The following is a 15,502-nucleotide window of genomic DNA, read 5'->3' as shown; positions in this document are numbered from 1 at the left end:
GCCACCGTGAAGCCCTGAAGTCAAATGCTTCTGGCAAAATTCTGCGGAGCATCCAAGTTGAATCACTGTCTGGACTGGAACCTGCAATACCTCAGACTGGAAGCCTCTCCAGAGAGTGGTGAGGACGATGGAAAAGATGATCAGGACTCCTCTTCCTCTTATCCAGGAGATCGCAAAAAGCTGCTGCCTGACCAGGGCTCAGAAAATCTGCAAAGACTCCTCCCACCCCCACCAGAGACTGTTTTTTTTACTGCTGGTCTCTAGGAAGAGTTTCCGCATCCTCCGTAGCAGAAACTCCAGGTTCTGTAACAGCTTCTTCACTCAGGCTGTAAGACTCTTGAACGCATCATAATTAAATCATCCCCTCAACTCCCCCAAAATGGATTAACTCGCTGGAATAAAAAAGACAATATAACATACATCCATAAACCTGGATGCATATGAAAAAGTGCAATGTATTTATCTGTACAGTAATCTATTTATTTATATCCGCACCCTTTTGCAGTTTTCTTTTGTCCTGCACTACCAAGAGCTAATGCAACACAATTTCGTACTTATTTGTACTGTAAAGTTCTAATTTGAATGACAATAAAAAGGAAGTCTAAGTCTAATCCAGCTCAGAGTGGCAACTTCGGGAGAGGACCTTCTTTTTCGATCAAAACCTTCTTTGTTGATGACGAAAGAAGGGCTGTCAAAAATTAGCTTTGGATTCAAGCAATTGGTGAGCTTGAGCTTTGACAGTTCCCAGCTTGTCACTGAACATGCTGACTAATTCACTTTCACCTGAGATTGACAATATTGCTGTTCTCTCAGATGTTGGGCAAATCAGCATTGAGAAGGGCCTGGGTTCCTCAGTCGGCAGAGGATCAGACTTTTAACTGAGGGTCCAGGGTTCAAGTCCCTGTTCAAGCAACTGATGCTAACCTCCTTACATTTCTCCAAAGACATCCTTTTGCCCCACTGCAGCAGTCATTGTAACCTTTATTTCAACTGTATTTATAGATTTCAACAGCGATTGATTTTTCTCTATTTCATTTGAAAAACTGAAATCCAAAAACATCCCTCACATCCACTTAAGCTCTGGTGGGAGAGCGTTAAAATGTGATCATCTGAAGGTTTAACCTCAATACCTTAAACATAAATTGTTGGACAGTGTATCCGTATGAAAGTTATGGTTAATCTTTTGCTGTAGGTGTGTTGGATGCACCCTCACATCACACTGAGCTCAGCTTTATTACTCTTAGTTTCAAGTTATACAGTCCAAGAAATACCCCTAAGGCAGATCTTCGGTCTGTCGCTCTCCCAACTGAGCTATTTCAGGTATATGAATGAGTTTTGGGTTCACTTATCCAAATGTAACCAAGGTCTGCCCTATTGGTGACTTTTGAGGGGTGGAAGGAGGCCTTTCCAAGGGGTCTCAAAGCCTAGTCTAAAGAATATCTTACACTCCATGACTGAGCATTTCAGGGTCTCTAAAAATTGTACCAAAATGCTTCTGAAGAATGTTTTACTACTGAGAATTTTATGATTATTGCAAACATTCGGCAGATTTTTCAGAAATTTTCAAAAGTTCTTAGGGGGCTAATAATTAAGTCTTCAGGTGTAAAAGAACTATGCTTAAAAAAAAGGCAGTTTAAAGGGTAAAGTGCCATGACCCGGATTTGAACCGGGGTTGCTGCGGCCACAATACAGAGTACTAACCACTATACAATCACAGCTGTACCTACTCTCCCTGATTGATAATGTGTTTGCTCCCCTAATGTCAAATGTTAAACGATCTATTAAAGCGACATTCTGTTTGAACGACATCATGGAACTGAATCACATTCAGTTTGCTAATACCTAATGTTATGGGAACATTTCTGTCTCATCCAACAAATAAAGTCAATGGACGTCCTCCTTCATCCAGGTCATTGTATTCTCAGGTCATGAAATGGATTTACAACTGGATTGTTCACTTTGTCCTAGATTCGCTCTTTATACAAGCAGGATTCATGCTGGCATGGCTTGTCAGTCATTAAAGTGGCTTACATTTTATTCTAGACCTCTCCCTTCATTCCATATATTCATGTAGCTGTTGTGGTGGTGTTAAAATACAAGTCATTGTCCAAGAGTCTCTTTAAAACCTGAGTTACATGGACTTGGTGAGTGTCACTGTCAGGTGAATAAATCAATACATCGTCAAGGTAGACATTCACAAAATGGTCCAGGAAGTCTCTTAGAACTTCATTGATAATGGCTTGGAACACGGCGGGAGCATTGGTGAGTCCAAAGGACAAGATCCTGTATTCATAGTGGCCGCTCTTTTACTCGTCTCCCTCTCTAATTTGAACCAGATGGAAAGTGTTGCGTAGATCAAGTTTGGTGAATATTTTGACCTGTTGGAGATGGTTGAAGACAGAAGACGTGAGGGGAAGAGGGTAACGGTTCTTGATGGTAATGTCATTCAGTGGGCTGTAATTAATGCAGAGTTTTAACGACCCATCTTTCTTCTTCGCAAAGAAGTACCTTGCTCCTGCTGGCGATGATGACGGGCGAAACAAGCCAGCTTCTTGTGATGCCGATATGTAATCGTTCATGGCAGCCCTTTCTGGACCAGAGACGGAGTACAGACGCCCCTTGGGAATAGTGGCACCGGGAAGCAGGTCGATGGCACAGTCGTAGGATTGGTGGGGCGGAAGCGACAGGGCTTTTGTCTTGCTGAAGACTCGTCGCAGGTGGTGATAACAAGAAGGAACAGACTTCAGGTCCGGAAATTTAGAGTCTGTGGCAGGATTGGCAGAAAAATAATTAATTTCCTTGACACGTTTTCCCTGGACAGTGGAAAAAACACAGTTCTTGGTGCATTCCCTTCCCCATTCACTGATCCTCCGTGTTTTCCAGTTAACCCAAGGATTATGCTGGTACAGCCATGGTTGCCCCAAGATCAGAGAATGGGAGGGTGAAGTAATTAAGTACGGACAAATCTTTTCCTAATGGCAGTCAATGTTCATTTGGACAGGTTAACTGATGTGTGAGATAGTGAAAAGCTTCTTACCATTGAAAGACCTCGCCCTAATGGGTTTAGCTAGCGGTTCTGACTTGAGTCCTCGTCTCTTAGCTAAACCCCAGTCCATCAGACTCTCGTCTTCCCCAGAGTCTATTACACTCTAGATTTGTGGCCGTGAGATGCGTTATCGTGACCTTAGTGAGAGTGCGTGGCATCTGTGGTACCGCCGGAACGTGACTCGCCACCTGGGATCCCTTGGTTGGACACGAAATGACAAGATGGCCGCTCTCTCCACAGTAAAAACATCTCATCTCCATCAGCCGCTTGCGTCGCTCCTCTGGGGTCAGTCGGGCTCTCCCTAGCTGCATGGGCCCCTCGTCCAGGTCAGTGCTGAGGTGAGGACATAGCTCTGGGGGTGAACGCTGAGTGGTCGCCCCGCTAGGTGCGAAAGGATGGGTGGTTCTTCCTGCCGCAGCCGGTCCTCCTCCTCGCTGTCGTTTGAGCTAGGCTAGTCGGTTGTCCATCCGGATGGCGAGTGAGATGAGGGCATCTAGGTTGGCCGGATAGGTTGGGGACAGCGTGGCGAAGTTAGTAGAGTGGCCGTGCCAGCAATCTGAGGGTTACTGTATCAATCCCCACCTTCTACCATCCTAGTCACGTCCGTTGTGTCCTTGGGTAAGACACTTCACCCTTGCTCCTGATGGGTCCTGGTGAGCGCCTTGCATGGCAGCTCCCACCGTCAGTGTGTGAATGTGTGAGTGAATGGGCAAAAGGGAAATACTGTCAAAGCGCTTTGAACTCCTTAAAAAAGGGTAGAAAAGCGCTATACAAGTACAACCCATTTACCATTTAGGTCTAAGGGAACAAGGAGGTCCTGATTGGAAGCTCCGAGTCCCTTCAGAAAGACTACATAGAGGGCCATGTCTTCCCACCCGCTTTCTGCTGCTAGCGTGCGGAAGCGGATGGCGTAGTCGCACACAGAGCCGCTACCCTGCTTTAAATTGCTTAGCTCTTGTGCCTTCTCTGCTGGAGGACACCGGGTCAAAAGTTTTAGCTAAAGCAGCTTGAAAGTCTGTGAATGAGTGGTAGAATGAAGAGTTGCTCCCCCACTCGACAGAAGCCCAAAATCTATACTTGATACACTAGAGCAGGGGTCACCAAACGTTTTGAAACCAAGAGCTACTTCTTGGGTACTGATTGATGCGAAGGGCTACCGGTTTTACGCTTTACATTTACAGGTGTTTGTATATATATATATATATATATATATATATATATATATATATATATATATATATATATATATATATATTTATATATATACATATATATATATCTATATATATATAGATATATATATAGATATATATATAGATATATATATATATATATATATATATATATATATATATACATAGTCATTTGTAAGCCACATGCAAGTGTGATTTAAACAAGAATAGCTAAATATATATATATATATATATATATATATATATATATATATATATATATATATATATATATATATATATATATATATATATATACATATATATATATATATATAGAAAAATTGATATTTCTGTCGGTCATTCTGTCGTACATTTTTTTTCCTTTTACGGAAGGTTTTTTGTAGAGAATAAATGATGAAAAAAACACTTAATTGAACGGTTTAAAAGAGGAGACGACACGAAAAAAATGTAAACTAAATGAACCAAAGTGAACCATTAAATGAACCAAAGTATGACTTATTATATCTTTGTGTAAAATATTGGACACAGTGTGCTATCAAGCTTATGGGATGCGATGCAAGTGTAAGCCACTGTGACACCACTATGACACTATTGTTAATTTTTTGTGTAAATGTTTTTAATGATAATATCAATGAGGGATTTTTAATCACTGCTCTTTTAAAATTGTTACTAATATTGATAATATTCATTTTTATTCCACTACTTTTAGATTCTACCGTGTCATGTTTGTGTGTCCTCAATTGCTCTGTTTATTAATTGCTGTTCTGAATGTTGCTGGGTTGGGTTTGGTTTTGGAATTGAATTGCATTGTTGTGGTATCGTTGTGTATTGTTTTGTTGGAATGATTAATAAATTAATAAAAGAAAGAAATAAAAAAATTAAATAAATAATAATAATAATTAAAAAAAAAAAACGGCCATCTGGTCCTTGCGGGCTACCTGGCGCTGCGTTGGTGACCCCTGCACTAGAGTAACAAAAGATACAGTGGTTGGTTGATTGATTGATTGATTGTTCAACCTTGAGCAGTGACCACAGTATCCCCTCTGAAAATGTTGATGCGTGGACCTGGATATACTGCACAGTCCTACAGATATCATAGTACTTAACTACCGTTTGTTGCATTCCTCGAAATTAGGATGCTAACAAGTTTTCAAAAAGGAAAAAATGTTTATTAGAGTCTGTGACTCAAATTCAGTATTGCGGATTAATTTGAAACCAAGACTATATGTAAAAGATTAGATGGGATTTGAACCTTTTCTTACTGACACATTTGTCAGCATTTAATCTTTTTAAGTCCACAGTGTCGGTACCTCTACTGTTGGAAGTTCAGTTCTGCAAAAGAAACAAACGCCTCTACTTTGGGGTGCATTAGTACTATTTGACAAGGACAAGTTATTTTCGTCTCAGAAAACAGACAAGTTTCTCACCAGGAAAACATCCATCCATCCATTTTCTACTGCTTGTCCCTAAGCGACGGTATTTAACTCTATGTCTCCATAAAGCTAGGGAGCATCTACAGTTAGCAGAGTGGTGCAGCAGAGCGTGCTGCCCACATATTCCAGAGGTTGATAGATCGAATCTATCCTCTATCTTGAGTGTTTAAGGTGAAAGGAATCTGCGAGGTTCGACTTACACTGTTGGTTTTCAAGTCATGATAAGAACACCCATTGTGCAGACTTCACGCCGAAAAACAGTTAAACAATTGTCCTGTTGCCTTTTTGAAAATGTCAATGTTAATGCTTTGCATCCAATGAGCATAAACATGAGATGGGAAATAAATGATAAATTAACTGCTTCCAGACATGGTAGACAGTGATTCCCTGACGGGGAACTGAACCCGGGACGCATCGGTGAAAACGCCGAATCATAGCCACTAGACCACTAGGGAAATGACAACTCACCCAGACACTTGCCTTCTGCCTGGCTTTTTGACGGATGCACGAAGCCCCCACACCATGTCAGTTGTACAAAGTCAGAAATGTGTTATGCAAAAGTCTTTGAGCGGGAACTTTTGTGTCTTAGGAAACTCCTGCAGGAATATGGATTTGGGCTTGGAAAAAGTATACAACTCTAACAAGAGCGAACAGACGAACGTCTGTTCGCTCTTGTTAGAGTCCTCTTTCTTATGTCGCTCTTTTGACTCCTTGGTGTAGTCTGTGTTGAGGGTGAGGTTGTTGTTTCCACACAATGTCACCAGACAGGCCATCTCCCTCCTGCAAGTCGCTCCGTGCCGACCAGCGATACGTCACTGCGGTGTGATCCGAATACAGGAACAAATACAAGTGGCCTGAGTGTCTACGGTAGGGGTGCAGATTTTCAGAAGACAGGTTGACAAAAACATACATATCCACCTTATAACCATACAAAGTCAATGAAACAAAACTGTCCTTTGCTATATTGAATAATTGATGTTGAAGATGAATACATTTTTGCATTTTTGTTTCTGGCACAGATGCCATGAACCTTTCTGAATCCACTTCACTTTTGGAAAGTCTACCTTTTTCACTATCCCGGGGCTTCGTCCTTATAACTGTGTGGGAAAGTCAGACCAAAAGCCTTTGTAATCTGCATACGTACAAAAATGATTTAGGTTGATAAGACAAGGCATATTTACACTTTCACTCATTTTATGTTGTATTTGGACTGCTGCACACATCCTCACCCCGGGTTGTGTTCTTTTTGATCACATTCCCATCGTAAAGAACTCTCAAGCTAATGTTTTGGCCTGATTTCCACAAGTTTTCCAGAGCATTCCAAATGAGGACCAAGCTAGGTCTAATTGCTTAGGTCAGGAAAGAAACAAGTGGGTTACCAGAACAAAAATGGCTGCGGTGGGATTTGAACCCACACCTCCTGAAAGACTGAAGCCTAAATCTAGCGCCTTAGACCACTCGGCCACACAACCGCCTTAAATGTGTTTTAGATGATCAATTTATTGGCATTATAAGACGGAAAACGTATGATATTGCATCACTTTGGTTGTGGCGTGGCAGGGATAGGCTTAGATCGTTTGCTTGTCGTTTAGAAAACACTGTTAAATACAGTCCTCGTTAGTATAGTGGACAGTATCTCCGCCTGTCACGCGGAAGACCAGGGTTCGATTCCCTGACGGGGAGGTAATTTTGGTTCCTCTTATTTTCATTAGTAAAAATCTTCTTTAACCTTGAGCAGTGACCACAGTATCCCTCTCTGAAAATTGTATCAATCAATCATTTAATGTTTATTTATATAGCCCTAAATCACAGGTGTCTCAAAGGGCTGCACACTGTCCTCCTGTGGCTGTTTATGTTCGTCAGTGCAGGTGTATGCTCCCTCCTCCTCCATTTGGAAAAGTCAACCCACGCGCAAGTTAAGTCAAATAGTCACCAATGCATTGGATTTGTCAATATTTGTGTGCACACATTTTAACAATGGCAATTTTTGCATTATTGTTGTTTCCCTATAAACAACTCGCGTTCCAGTGAGGCAGTTTTTGACTTAGTGTAGCGGTAAAGTCCTGAACTATTACTGCTACTGGTTGCCGAATATAAATGAAGCAAGCTCAGACGTTTGCAGCAAACTAATAATCCATGTCCAGAATTGTGTTCATGTTTTACAAAAATATTTATTATCATAAAGTCACGTTATAAAACTCATTTTGTAACAAATACTAGCCTGGCACAGTCAAAAACTGTTGAGCCTCCACTCAGCAACACCTGAGCAGGATCCCAGCTCCTCCCTAAGTAGACTGGCACTTGGCTTTGAGCCAACCCCTTCAGTGACGTCATGAATTTGACAGACAAAAAGAGTGTTTGGCTCTAACAACTGTCATCTAGTGTATTGGACTTGCAACTGTAAATAAACTTTCTTGTAAATGATAATATGATAATTAAACAAGATGTAACAAAAGGACAACAGTTATCATTACAGTACCATTTTAAATGTTGCAATAAAAATTGAGATTTATTATCACAAACAATATTATTACCACACACAAAAGCACCAAAAAGTCGGAACATTGAGAACAGGAATCAATTTCAGGGTACCGTAATCTGTGCCGTATCGGTTGAAAAGTGAACGGTACCCATCCCTACCAGCAAGTGTTGTTGTACTGGAAACTAATTTACAATTAGTTACAATTATTTTTTCATCACACACAATACTCCACTATGGAATTGTTGTTATATCAAAATGAGAAACTAATCCATCTTTGTACAGCAATGGTTTGAAAAAGGCATTTGGTCGCTGATGCACTTATTGAGTGATAAAAGTATTTTATTATTTGAAGACATCATTAAGTACGACCTGCAAATAGAAAAATATACAAAACAATATATATAATGGCTTTCGTTAAAAATACTTTAATTACAGCATTTTATGTTTTTCAATTATTTACTATTTCTTCTTTACTGTATTTTCTGTGGAACAAAAAAAATAACCGTAACTTGAAAGCTTCCATTCTTCCAAACACAAAGGAGTTCATTTAATAAAAAAAGACAGAATTGACTACTAGAATTTATTTTTAGGATGTTTTGCAATTGAAGACAACACGTTTTCGTTCTGTGATAGGGAAACAAAATAAACAGTTTATTTTATGAATGTATGTACAGTAAATCTCTGTGGGATGATGTACAATATTGGCTTTGGCCTGACACTCCGAACTGTGATTGAATACTAATGTACGTACTTGACTGAAAAAAGCAATCATATATTTAGAAACATATTAAACAGATTGTTACACAAACAACAATGTCCCACATGTTATATGTGCTGATGTTGTTACAAAGTTAAAATGAAAGTCTGGACAGTATATTTCAAATCCTGCAGTTTCATTTGCTGCTGCTGTTCCCACCAGCACACTTGTGTTTCTTACACTGGTACTTATAAGAAAATCTTTCACCACACACACTGCAACTCAACACTTTCTTTCTTGTGTCTTCTCATGTGTCTTACAAGGTATGATCGTTCACAAAAGCTTCTGTTGCAGATTGTGCAGGAATTTGATTTTTCACCAGTGTGTGTTCTCATGTGTCTTTTCAAAAAACGACTTTTTGTAAAACATTTACCACAAGTTGAACAAGAAAAAATTTTTTCTCCATTGTGTGTTCTCATATGTCTTTTCAAATGTTGACTGTGTAAAACCTTTACCACAAATTGAACAGGAAAAAGGTCTTTCTCCAGTGTGTGTTTTCATGTGTCTTTTCACATTCTGACTTTCTGTAAAACTTTTACCGCAGGTTGAACAGGAAAAAGGTTTTTCACTAGTGTGTGTTCTCATTTGTACTTTCAAATAGTGACTTTGTGTAAAATCTTTACCACAGATTGAACAGGAAACTTTTTTTCACCAGTGTGTGTTCTCATGTGTACTTTCAAATTGTGACATACACTAAAACGTTTACCACAGATTGAACAGATACAAGGTTTTTCACCAGTGTGTATTCTTATGTGTACTTTCAGCTTACTATAGTATTTGAAGGTTTTGTCACAGTAAGAACATGTGAAGTGAGTGTTGTCAGTGTGACATGTCTTATCATCTTTAGAGTCTTCATCATCAGTGTCAGGAGAGTGTGACGTTGTGTCCTCACTATCTGATAGTGGAGCTAAGAGCTTGTCTGCTTGTGATCCTCCACAGTGGTCTCCATCAGCTTCTGTTGTCATGTGTTGTGTTGAGCTGCTGCTTGGAGGCTCCCCCCCTCCCCTCTCCTCACTTTCACCTTTGACCTCATCATCTTCCTGGGAACTCCTCCAACCATTTAGGCTGACTGATGCCGTGTTCCTCCTCTTCCTCTTTAATGTGCGGCAGCTTTTTGTCCTCCGCTTCCTCTTTAAAGTAGGGGGTCAGTGGGTCCACCTCTTCCTCTTTAATGTGAGGGGTCAGTGGGTTTTCTTGCTCCTTAAAGTGAGGGGTCAGTGGGTCCTCCTGTTCCTTTTTGATGTCTAAGATCAGTGGGTTCTCCGCTTGTCCTTTAATGTGAAGGGTCAGTTTAACATTATGGGTCTTTGGCGTCTCGTATTCCTCTTTAATGTGTGGGGGGGGGCTGTGGCTCCTCTCCTTCCTTTTTGATGTGTTGGGAATGTTGTACCTCTTCTCCATCGTGTATGTGGGGGGACTGTGGTTCCTCCTCCTGCTCACGAGGAAGATGTTCTTCATCAAGGTCTGCGGGACAGGAGAAAACAAACATTCTTTAGAAAAGTCCAGCTTTGTTCAGTCTCATGAGACATTGTCCTGTACCAACATATGATCCCACAATCTCATCAGTTTCCCCTCACAGCAGTCAGGGTACTTCCAGCTGACACATGAAGAAGACCTTCAGAGGAATGCCTTCCCAGGCCAACGTCCAATCCACCTTATTCATATAAAAACATCCTAAAAGTCATTCCTGCAATCCTTAATGGTAGACGCCATACATGAATGTGTGCTGTTCTCCCTCTGAATAAGTCATACACACACAGGAAATAATGTACCACATGCCAGCCTCCATGCAGTAGTACTGGTGATGAGCGCCCCGCGCTGGTGGACAATAATTACTGTGATTTTCACATTCATCTTCATCTGTTGTCTTTAACAGTAAGCGGCTGGGAGCAGAGGGGAAGAGATGTACGGCCGTTGCAGAAAAGTCACGTTCTGGGAGAAGGAAACAGTTGATAAAACATATGAGCATTAAAACTTTGTTCAAACCTGCTAGCTTGGATCCTGTGAAGTGTTTGTCAGTGGGACCGCTAGGAAGCGACTTCCAAAGTCCCCTTTGAAATAAACTTATCTTAATCTTAAAGGCCTACTGAAACCCACTACTACCGAGCACGCAGTCTGATAGTTTATACATCAATGATGAAATCTTAACATTGCAACACATGCCAATACGGCCGGTTTAGTTTACTAAATTGCAATTTTAAATTTCCCGCGAGGTATCCTGTTTGAAACGTTGTGGAATGATGACTTGTGCGCGTGATGTCACCAGTTATAGCGGACATGTTCTCCCAGCACCGATCAAGGCTAAAAGTGTTTGTTTTTATTACATAAATACACAGTATTCTGGACTTCTGTGTTGCTGAATCTTTTGTAATTTGTTCAATTAATAATGGAGACTACAAAGAAGAAAGATGTTGATGGAAAGCGGTATATTGCAGCCGGCTGTAGCAACACAAACACAGCCGGTGTTTCTTTGTTTGTTGTGAAGCTTTAATATGGAACAGAGCGGTCAAGCGAACATGGTTCTCTACCACATGTCAACCGGCAGGTTTCAGTGAGAAAATAGTGGTAATAAGTCGGCTCTTACCGTAAACATGAGCGGAGCTTGTGCAGCTGTCAAAGAGGCAGCTGTGACTTTCTTGGCTTCTCCATGGCTTCTCTGAGAGACACTGGCGGTCACCACACCCCTCCGACTTTCAGGTATTACTATATATTCTCACTAAAACACTCGTAACACAATAAGCAGATAAGGGATTTTCCAGAATTATCCTAGTAAATATGTCTAATAACATCTGTATCGCTCCAACTGCCCTCGTCTTTTTTTCATTTTTATTTTTTAAATTTTTTTTATTCTAGTCCTTCACTTTCACTATCCTCATCCACGAATCTTTCATCTTCACTCAAATTGTCGCTTTCTCGGTCCGAAACACTCTAGCTGCTGGTGGCCATGATCGTAAACAATGTGAATATGTGAGGAGCTTTACAAGCAGTGACGTCACGCGCACATCTTCTGCTACTTTTTATTAGCGACCAAAAGTTGCAAACTTTATCGTCGATGTTCTCTACTAAATCCTTTGAGCAAAAATATGGCAATATCGCGAAATGATCAAGTATGACACATAGAATGGACCTACTATCCCTGTTTAAATAAGAAAATCTCATTTCAGTAGGCCTTTAATCAACTTGGAGAAAAGATGAGGCCGTTTACAGTGTAAATCTGTATTCCGTATTGTTGTCTCTGCTATGACACCATCTAGTGGTCGAGTTTGATCACTGTGAGGGCTGTGAATTGAGAGAATATTTCCTTTTGCTTTGTTCCTTGAACCCCAAGTGTGGTTTCTTTGTTTTATCTCGCCAAACAACGCTTGTAAGTGAAACCTGAGATTTCCACTGGATGTGGAACGGTGGCGCCACGGCTACAGATTCGTTCCGTTTTTTTTTAATGGAATAGAATACAATAGAAAGTACTTTACTAATCCCTGGGGGAAATTCAGCACCACAGTTCGCTCACAATAAACAACAATAATAATAATAAATAATATATAACATATTATATATATATATTATATATAATATATGAATAATATAAATATATTCTACATATATTCTACATTTAAGTGCAGTCAAGAAGGAACATATGTATTATACAGTCTGATTGCTGTCGGTATGAAGGACCTCCTGTGTCGTTCCGTGTTACATTTTGGGAGTCTGAGCCTTCCACTGAACGTGCTCATTCTCTCCGCAAGGTCTGAGTGTAGTGGGTGGGAGGTGTTGTCTCCATAATGGCTAGGAGTTTTGCTAGACTTGTCCTCTCTGACACCACCGCCAGAGAGTCCAGCTCCACTCCCACTACGTTACTGGCCTTTTCTACCAACTTGTCCAGTCTGTTTACGTCCCTCACTCTCAGCCAGCTACCCCAGCAAGCCACGGCATACAAGAAGGCGCCTGCCACCACCGGCTCGTAGAACATCTTCAACATCTTTGTACAGACGTTGAAGGATCCTAGACTCCTGAGGAAGTAGAGGCGGCTCTGTCCCTTCTTGTAGAGGGCCTCAGTGTGTTTTGACCCATTCAGCTTGTTGTCCATGTGTACTCTCTCTCTAGGTTGTCCTCAGACAAGCCTTCCATCGTTGCTTCCAGTCATCCCGATTCTCCATACATTTGGCCAGTTCCTTGGTACTCTGAGCTCCTGCATCCTTCTTGAGTACGTCCACGTATGTTTGTGTGGGACGTCCGCTTGACCGATGCCCATGTGTTGGTTCCCACAGCACCAATTTGCTGGCTGGCAGCTCCTGATGTCTTTGGCAGTGTCCTGCAAGTCTTATTCTCCTCACAGCAATCTTCTCGCTCACCCTTGCTATTCCTTTGTAGAGGATTCTGTTGGTTACGTGCGCACTCTTGTCGATGTTAAGCACTGCACGCAGCATCATGGTGTGGCAACCATCCAGAGACCTCTCCAGGGTTGGCTTCAGGGTCCAGCATTCGCTGCCATAGAGGAGAACGGACTCAACTGTCACGTAAAAGAAGCTGTGCAGTCAAGAAGGTATTTATAATCCTCAACCATGTCCACATCCACCCCCCTGATGGAAACAGGGGTCGCCGGAGTACTCCTCCTCCTTCCCAGGTCCACAACCAGCTCCTTGGTCTTTGTCACATTGAGCTGGAGGTGGTTCTTTCCACACCATGTGACAAAGTCCTCCACCAATGCCCTGTATTCCTTGTCATCGCCATCCTCAATACACCCCACTATCGCAGAGTCATCAGAAAACTTCTGAAGGTGGCAGGACTCTGACTGATAGTGGAAATAGGTGGTGTAAATGGTGAAGAGGAAGGGGGAGAGAATTGTACCCTGCGGGGCCCCGGTGTTGCTGACAGGCCTGTCAGACACACAGTCCTGCAGTCGAACGTACTGTGGTCTGTCAGTCAGGTATTCTACAACCCAGGAAAACAAGGGGGCCTCCATCTGCATCTTCTCCAACTTCACACCCAGTAGCCCAGGCCATATAGTATAGTTTTGGTAGCCACCCACACAATTCTGCTTGAGTTTTTGACCAAAATTGGTGCAGTTCAGTTAAATTTGTTGGTTTTCTGACGTAGACTTGTTTCTTCAGCATTGTCCAAACGACTTTGGGAAGGCCGTTCTAAAACCTTGATTCTACCCTGATTTAGACATTCCTTGACCACTTTTGACATGTGTTTGGGGTGATTGTCCTGTTGAAACACCCAACTGCGCCCAAGACCCAACCTCCGGGCTGATGATTTTAGGTTGTCCTGAAGAATCTGGAGGTAATCCTCCTTTTTCATTGTCCCATTTAAAGTACCAGTTCCATTGGCTGCAAAACAGGCGCAGAGCATAATACTACCACCACCATCCTTGACAGTAGGCATGATGTTACTAGGATTAAAAGCCTCACCTTCCCCCTTCCAAACATATCGCTGTATTGTGGCCAAGAGCTCCATTTTTTTTTTCATCTGACCACAGAACTTTCTTCCAGAAGGTCTTATCTTTGTCCATGTGATGTCAGATACAACAAAAATTGAGCTGTTTGGCCACAATACTGTGTTTGTTAGAAAGTTCCACAACTGTTCATGTTATCCCACCCTTGTGCTACAGCACTCATCTCATTGTGCAACATGTGAATGTTTGAAATGGAACTAAACATGATCTCTGAAAGGGGTACACATTATTTCCAAAGCAGGGCCCCCATCCACATATAAAATACTAGAACATATCTGATGAAAAACAACATTATTTTGTTATTTTAATCATAAGTGGGCCATACCACCTATTAGGGTTGTACGATATACCGGTATTAGTATAGTACAGCCATACTAATGATATACTTTTCCGGAACGATACTGTCTTTGAAACGTACCGGTCTCGCACTGCCCCTCTTCCGCGTAGAAGTCACTTCATTACATTACTGGTTTACGAGCAGACGAGCATGTTCGGCGGCACACAATCACGGATTACTTACAAGCAGACACAGTGTGTAGACAGAAAAAGCAGAACGGATGCATTTTGGCTAATAAACTAACAATAAAGGTGAAGTTATAACACTTGCTTTAAGATATGGCTAGGTATCTAGCGGCTAACATCCACCCGCTGTAGGCAGTGTTTTAGCTACTTCTGAATCACTAATCCTCGCCTCCACGGCGACAAATAAAGTATGTTTCTTACATGTATATAATCACTGGAGGACGAAGAACAGCGTCATTATACACCGTAGCTCACCGGCATCAAAATGTAAACAAACGCCACGTACCTAGTCAATACTACTACGATTACGTTGATATTTTTTGGTATCACAAAATCTTCTTTCTATTTAAAAAATGTATATCATGTTTATAAACTCAGGAAATATGTCCCTGGACACATGAAGACTTTGAATATGACCAATGTATGATCCTGTAACTACTTGGTATCAGATTGATAACCATATTTGTGGTATCATCCAAAAACTAATGTAAAGTATCAAACAACAGAAGGATACTTGACTATTACAATTTACAGAAGTGTAGACAGAACATGTTAAAAGAGAAAATAAGCAGATATTAACAGTACATGAACAAGTAGATTAATAATCAATT

General features: G+C 41.2%; 2 non-coding genes across 2 annotated transcripts; one reads left to right on the top strand and one right to left on the bottom strand.

Moving 5' to 3' along the window:
- Positions 1–7,065: 7,065 nt before the first annotated feature.
- Positions 7,066–7,147, bottom strand: trnal-uag (transfer RNA leucine (anticodon UAG)). The gene has a single exon. It is a non-coding gene; the product is annotated as a tRNA-Leu (tRNA).
- A 139-nt stretch (positions 7,148–7,286) lies between these two features.
- Positions 7,287–7,358, top strand: trnad-guc (transfer RNA aspartic acid (anticodon GUC)). Its single transcript has one exon. It is a non-coding gene; the product is annotated as a tRNA-Asp (tRNA).
- Positions 7,359–15,502: the final 8,144 nt, after the last annotated feature.

Source organism: Nerophis ophidion, linkage group LG28, assembly GCF_033978795.1.
Source record: "Nerophis ophidion isolate RoL-2023_Sa linkage group LG28, RoL_Noph_v1.0, whole genome shotgun sequence".
Taxonomy (NCBI): Eukaryota; Metazoa; Chordata; class Actinopteri; order Syngnathiformes; family Syngnathidae; genus Nerophis; species Nerophis ophidion.
Note: the sequence above shows the minus strand (reverse complement) of the source record. Positions and strands in the feature narration are given on the sequence as shown.